This window comes from Panthera tigris, chromosome B2, assembly GCF_018350195.1.
Source record: "Panthera tigris isolate Pti1 chromosome B2, P.tigris_Pti1_mat1.1, whole genome shotgun sequence".
In the NCBI taxonomy this organism is placed as follows: Eukaryota; Metazoa; Chordata; class Mammalia; order Carnivora; family Felidae; genus Panthera; species Panthera tigris.
The window spans coordinates 11,920,081-11,925,611 of NC_056664.1; the positions used below are offsets into that span (position 1 = coordinate 11,920,081).

The following is a 5,531-nucleotide window of genomic DNA, read 5'->3' on the forward strand; positions in this document are numbered from 1 at the left end:
TAAAGCAGGAAAAGGGACAGAGAATGATAGAGGTGGGCAGGAGGAGGTGGTGTTTTTGACTGGCTAGTTCGGCACGTTTCTCTGATAAGATGACATTTAAACAAAGAACAAGAGGATATAAGGGAGTTGGCCTTGTGGACATGCAAAGGAAGAGCATTCCAGGCACAGGGAACTGCATGTGCAAAGGTCCTGAGGCAGGAGCGTGCTTGCTGTGTTTGAGGAAGTGCAAGGAAGAAAGTGCAGCTAGAAGAAGTGGAGAAAGTAAGGGGAGAGTGGAAGGAGATGAGGTCAGAGGCGCCAGGGAGCAGCCAGAACACACAGAACTTTATAGACCATGCTCACTTTCATCACCCCCACTCTTAACTAATGATTTCACTTCTTATTTCACTGAAAAATGGAACCAAATCAAAAGAGAACTTTTACTTCACCACCACACCTACTGGCCTATCTGTACCTTTATAGTTTGGCTTCTCTCCTCCTACCTTGGAAGACCGACCACATTCCAGCCTATTTGACCACCTGATCTCCATCTCTGCCTGTGGATGACATCGCTCCTGACATTGTCCAGTGTCCTGTCTTGTTAATATTTTCCTCTCTACCAGGCAATTCTTTCTTGCTATAATCTTCTAACTTAAAACATCCTCCTTTGACCCCTCCACTCTTTGCTTCTCCTAACAGAAACACTTCCTTTGTCTGTCTTGTCTGTCTTCATTCCTTCTATCCCATCCATGCCTGAACCCAGGACAGGCAGATGCTTGCTCCCACCCCCTTCACAAAATCTGTGTCAGGTCACCGGTAGCTGCCATGTTGCCAAACCCGTTGCTTATTTCCTAATTCTCGCCTTAGAAGCTGGTTGGTTTTACTTGACGCAGTTCATCACTTCCTCCCTCTTGAGGCATTTTCTTCCTGGGATCTCTTAATTCCCCTTGGCAGCTGCTCCTTCTCAGTCTCCTTCCCTGGAACTTCCTTTCCTTCCCCACCTCTAAGTGTCGGGATGCTGCAGGACTCAGCCCCTCAGTCCTCTTCTCATTACCCTTAACCCTCATGCCTACATGGTCTTACCCAGTTCCTTGGTTTAATAACACTTTTAGTTTCGTACACGGTTCTCAGAGTAAGGAAGAATTTTCTACAAACTACCCTCAAGTCTCAAGGCTTCAGAACAATAAGGATTTTTTGTTCACTGTCAATTTCCATCCTGAGTCGGTAGAGGCATCAGTCACCCAGGGAGCCAGGGCAACAAATGTGTCCATAATCCCCTGGGCAGGAGAAGGAACCATGGTGAATCACACACATACAGCTTAAAGCTTCCGCCCGAAGTGATGCAATCATTTCTGCCCTCAACTCATTGGCCATATCGAGTCACATGGCTATGCTAAACTTTAAGGGGGTAGAAAGTACAGTCCTGTGACGGGCCTAGAAATATTGGTGAACAGCTCTAATGGTTACAACAATCCTCATGGTTTTCTCTTACACTCCGACTTCTCTGCTAAACTCTTGACTGGTGGATCAAAGTGCCTATTTGACATTTTCTCTTGGATACACAAGAGACAATTCAGACTTCGTTTTATCCAAATCAAAATTCTTGGTTTCTCTCTCACCCTCACCTCATATTGCCAGATTTGTCACTGCCTTTGGCTGACTTCTTGGGAAGTAGCAACCTCATTCTACCTGCTACTCAGGCCAAAACCTTAAAGTCCTCTGGCTACTTTCTGTTCCCAGACCCACATTTTACCTATCTGCAAGTTTTGTTGGCTCTTTAATTAAAATATATACAGATTAGAATTTCTTCTCACCCATTTATTATGGCCATTCTAGTGCGGACTCCCATCATGTCTCGTGAGGATGATTGTATTAACTGTTTTCCCTATTTCCCTGGTTGCCTCACTATATATACCCTATATTCTTCATGCAGAAGACAGAGTAATCCTCCCTAAACTTTGTCTTTTCTTGACTCTCCTGGCTCAGAACCTGTCAGTGGCTCCCTATCTCATCTTAGTAAAATCCAAAGTCATCATGGTCTATAAAGTCCTACAGCTGTTTTATAGAAGACACAATCAACATCTGACTCTCCTTCCAGCCAGCCTACTTTGTCAGGGTCAAAGTCTGCTCAGAAATACACTTGACCAATGTGTCAGTGATACCTGGATTTTTAAAAAAGGAAGGGAAGAAGAAAATAAGAGAGGAAGGAAGGGAGGAAGGAAGGTCTGTAATGTTCTGACTGCTTCCTGTCACTTCCCTGACCTCATCTCCTACTGCTATAGACGGCTGAACTTTCTTCCTTACTCTTTTTTGAACACACCAAGCACATGCTTGCCTCAGGGCCTTTGCATATGCACTTTCTTGTTCCCATAATGATCTTCCCTTCAATGTCCATATGGCTTCCACCCTTACATCCTCTTGTTCCCTGTTTAAATGTCATCTGATTAGAGAAACTGGAGAAACTGGTAATGTGCTACTACCCCCCTTCCCATCTCCATCACTCTTCTCTTTTTTTATTTTTTTATTTTATTTTATTTTATTTTTTTTTTTACCTCCTGCAAAAGTATATTCACTTGATTCTTTATTTTTGGTCTCCTATGCTTCCACAATGCAAGTTTCATGAGTTATCAAAGCTGAGTATTCCTACATCCCTAGTGCCAAAAGCAATGCCTAGCACATATTAAACACTCAATAACTATTTGTCAAATGAATAATTAAGAAAAACAACAACTAACATATCTAGCCTTTATTGAATGCTTACTTCTTGTCTTACTTCATGCTTTACGTTATTGTACTTCATGAGTATGATACATATAGAGGAGGAAATAGAGACTTAGACAGGGTTTTAAGTTCTTAAGGTCACTCAGCCGGCAAGTGGTGGTGGAGCCTGGTTTTAGCCCCAGGTCCGTCTGCTTCCAAGTCCATGCTCCTAGCCATCATACGCTAATGACCTTGTCCTGCTGTGATTTTGGCAAATTCCCTAGTGAACAATCTATTAATGGACTCTTAAATTAGAACCTCAAAGTAAGGCAGGATTAATAATTAAACGTCACCATAAAGAAGAACTAGACAGACCTAGAAGATTATGAGCTTTAAATGGAATCAAAAAACAGATCTGGGAATTCTGTTGTTTTTTAGTCCTCCATATTGGATGTAAAAAACCCAGATCACATTTTCATACTTAGTGACCTGATATAAAGCCCAACTCTCCAAAATAACTGAGTGCCCTTGACCAATCTTAAAGTCAAACAAGAGAATCCCTGGTCAAATATCTTCCTCCCTCCCTTCATTTTCTTTAAGGAGGTGTAATTGACAAACTGGTAGTGTGCTTCTGACCAGACGTTGACCCCAACAAATTAGGATGGCCAAAAGGAGAGTCGTATGTTGAATGCATCTTCTAAAATTGCCTCTGATCTAAGCTATCTGGTGACGTAACTGGAAAGTTCAGAGAGTGCTGCGTCAGTCTGAGCATATTCTGTTTCCCTGGAACAAGGGCATCATTGGCTCTGTCTTCTACGAACAGCCAGCATTTCTTATTAATAGGGTTCTTTCTCCACAGGGCCATGGATTATTGATAGGGCTCATGGTTAGGCAAGGCCCCTGCCACCCTAGACAAACACAACACAGCTCCTTAAGCCTCAGTTCAACAGGCACAGATGTCCCCTCCCATTGGCCCATGTGCATGCTTGCCCCAGGCACTGAGAGGTTGGCTGTTGTTCAACCTACCTATCAAAGGGAAAACACCTTTTCTCTGGCTAAATGAATAGAGAAGGAAGAGGGGAGGGACACTGGCAATTGTCATTGCCCTAGACAGACATCGTTACTGAACGTCTCTCAAGTTGACCAGGAAGCTCTCTCTGGACCCCAAATTTTAATTGTAATCTGTTTACACCTTCTCTTCAAGCTCTTTCTTATATCTTTCTTCTCTTAGTTTAGGCATTTTATTATGTGTAAAAATGCACTGAAACATGGAAAGTGCCTGTAAAAGAAAGTTGATTACCAAGGAACGCTCATTCAATTATTTTTCCTAACTTCTTTTCATACATATTTTAAGAGCTGCTCTGTTAAGAGCACAGTAGGAGGGACTTGAAATAAAGTCAGAGCGTTACCAAAACTGGAAGGAGGCCATCCTGAGGTTACCTAGCCAAACTCTTTATGGATGAAGAAACAAAATGACCAAGTCAAGTGGCTTGCTCAAGTACATCATAGTGACTTGGAAGGCATGGACTGAACTTGAAGCCTTTCACTTCTTAGTCCAGTGCCCTTCTAACTGGATAGCCTGCTGGCTTCCTCTGGATGTGGGTTCCTGCCTGCTATTGTCAAGATTCACTTTGTCCCTAGATCTACCTTTTTTTCCTCTGGCTTCTATTTCAACTCTAGGAATTTGGATGCGCATCCTAACACCTGGCAAGTTGATTATCAAGTTTAGGAAAAGTGTCAGTCTCCTAAAAAGTTGGGTTATAAATTACACATGATAACTATTTAATATGCCCAATTGACATTTAAATTTTTATTTTAGGGGTGCCTTGGTGGCTCAGTTGGTTGAGCATCTGACTCTTGATCTCAGCTCAGGTCATGATCCCAGGGTCACTGGATCAAGCCCCACATCGGGCTCTGTGCTGACAGCATGGAGCCTGCTTGGGATTCTCTCTCTCCCTCTCTGCCTCTCCCCTGCCCATGCACACTTGCTCTCTCTCTCTCACAATAAACTTAAAAAACATTAAAAAAATTTTTTTTTAAGTTGATTTATTTATTTTGAGAGAGACACAGAGAGAGTGAGCAGAGGAGAGGCAAAGAGAGAGGGAGAGAGAGAATCGTAAACAGGCTCCACACGGTCAGCAAGGAGCCTGACACATGGCTCAAACTCATGAACCACGAGATCATGACCTGAGCAGAAACCAAGAGGGGGATGCTCAACTGACTGAGCCACCCAGGTGCCCCACTTAAAGAAAAAATTTTTTGACTACCGCTTCCTGCTCTTGGCCACCTCCGCACACTCTCTGGAATCCTCACGACCCTGCTGGCTCGTCTGAGGCTGAGTTTGACAAAGCTGCTGAGGATGTTTAAGCATCTCAAGACCAAGCCAGCAGATGATGAGATGTTGTTCATCTACGGCCACTACAAACAAGCAACTGTGGGGGACATAAACACAGAACGGCCCGACTGCTGGATCTCAAAGGCAAGGCCAAGTGGGATGTCTGGAATCAGCTGAAAGGGACTTCCAAGGAAGATGCCATGAAAGCTTACATCAACAAAGTAGAAGAGCTAAAGAAAAAATATGGAATATAAGGAACTGCATTTGGCTGCCGGCAAGGCATTTCATATAAACCGATTAACAATGCCTTGTTTTTCTAATACTGTGGATGACGTGAAATGATGAAATCAGCCCATGAACCTAGATCCTGAAGACTCTACGGGACACGGCCCTGACAGAGTAAGGGCTGAAACGGTTACTGACGTGCTCTGAGTAGCTTTTATCTGCAGATCAGTTAAAAGTACATTTGTTACTTTAAAAAAAATTTTTTTAAAGATTCTTGTTCCCTCTCCCCTGC

At 43.2% G+C, this 5,531-nt stretch overlaps 1 pseudogene; it reads left to right on the top strand.

Annotated features, from left to right (window-relative positions):
• Positions 1 to 5,012: 5,012 nt before the first annotated feature.
• On the top strand, positions 5,013 to 5,284 carry LOC102960942 (annotated as a pseudogene).
• The last annotated feature ends 247 nt before the right edge of the window (positions 5,285 to 5,531 follow it).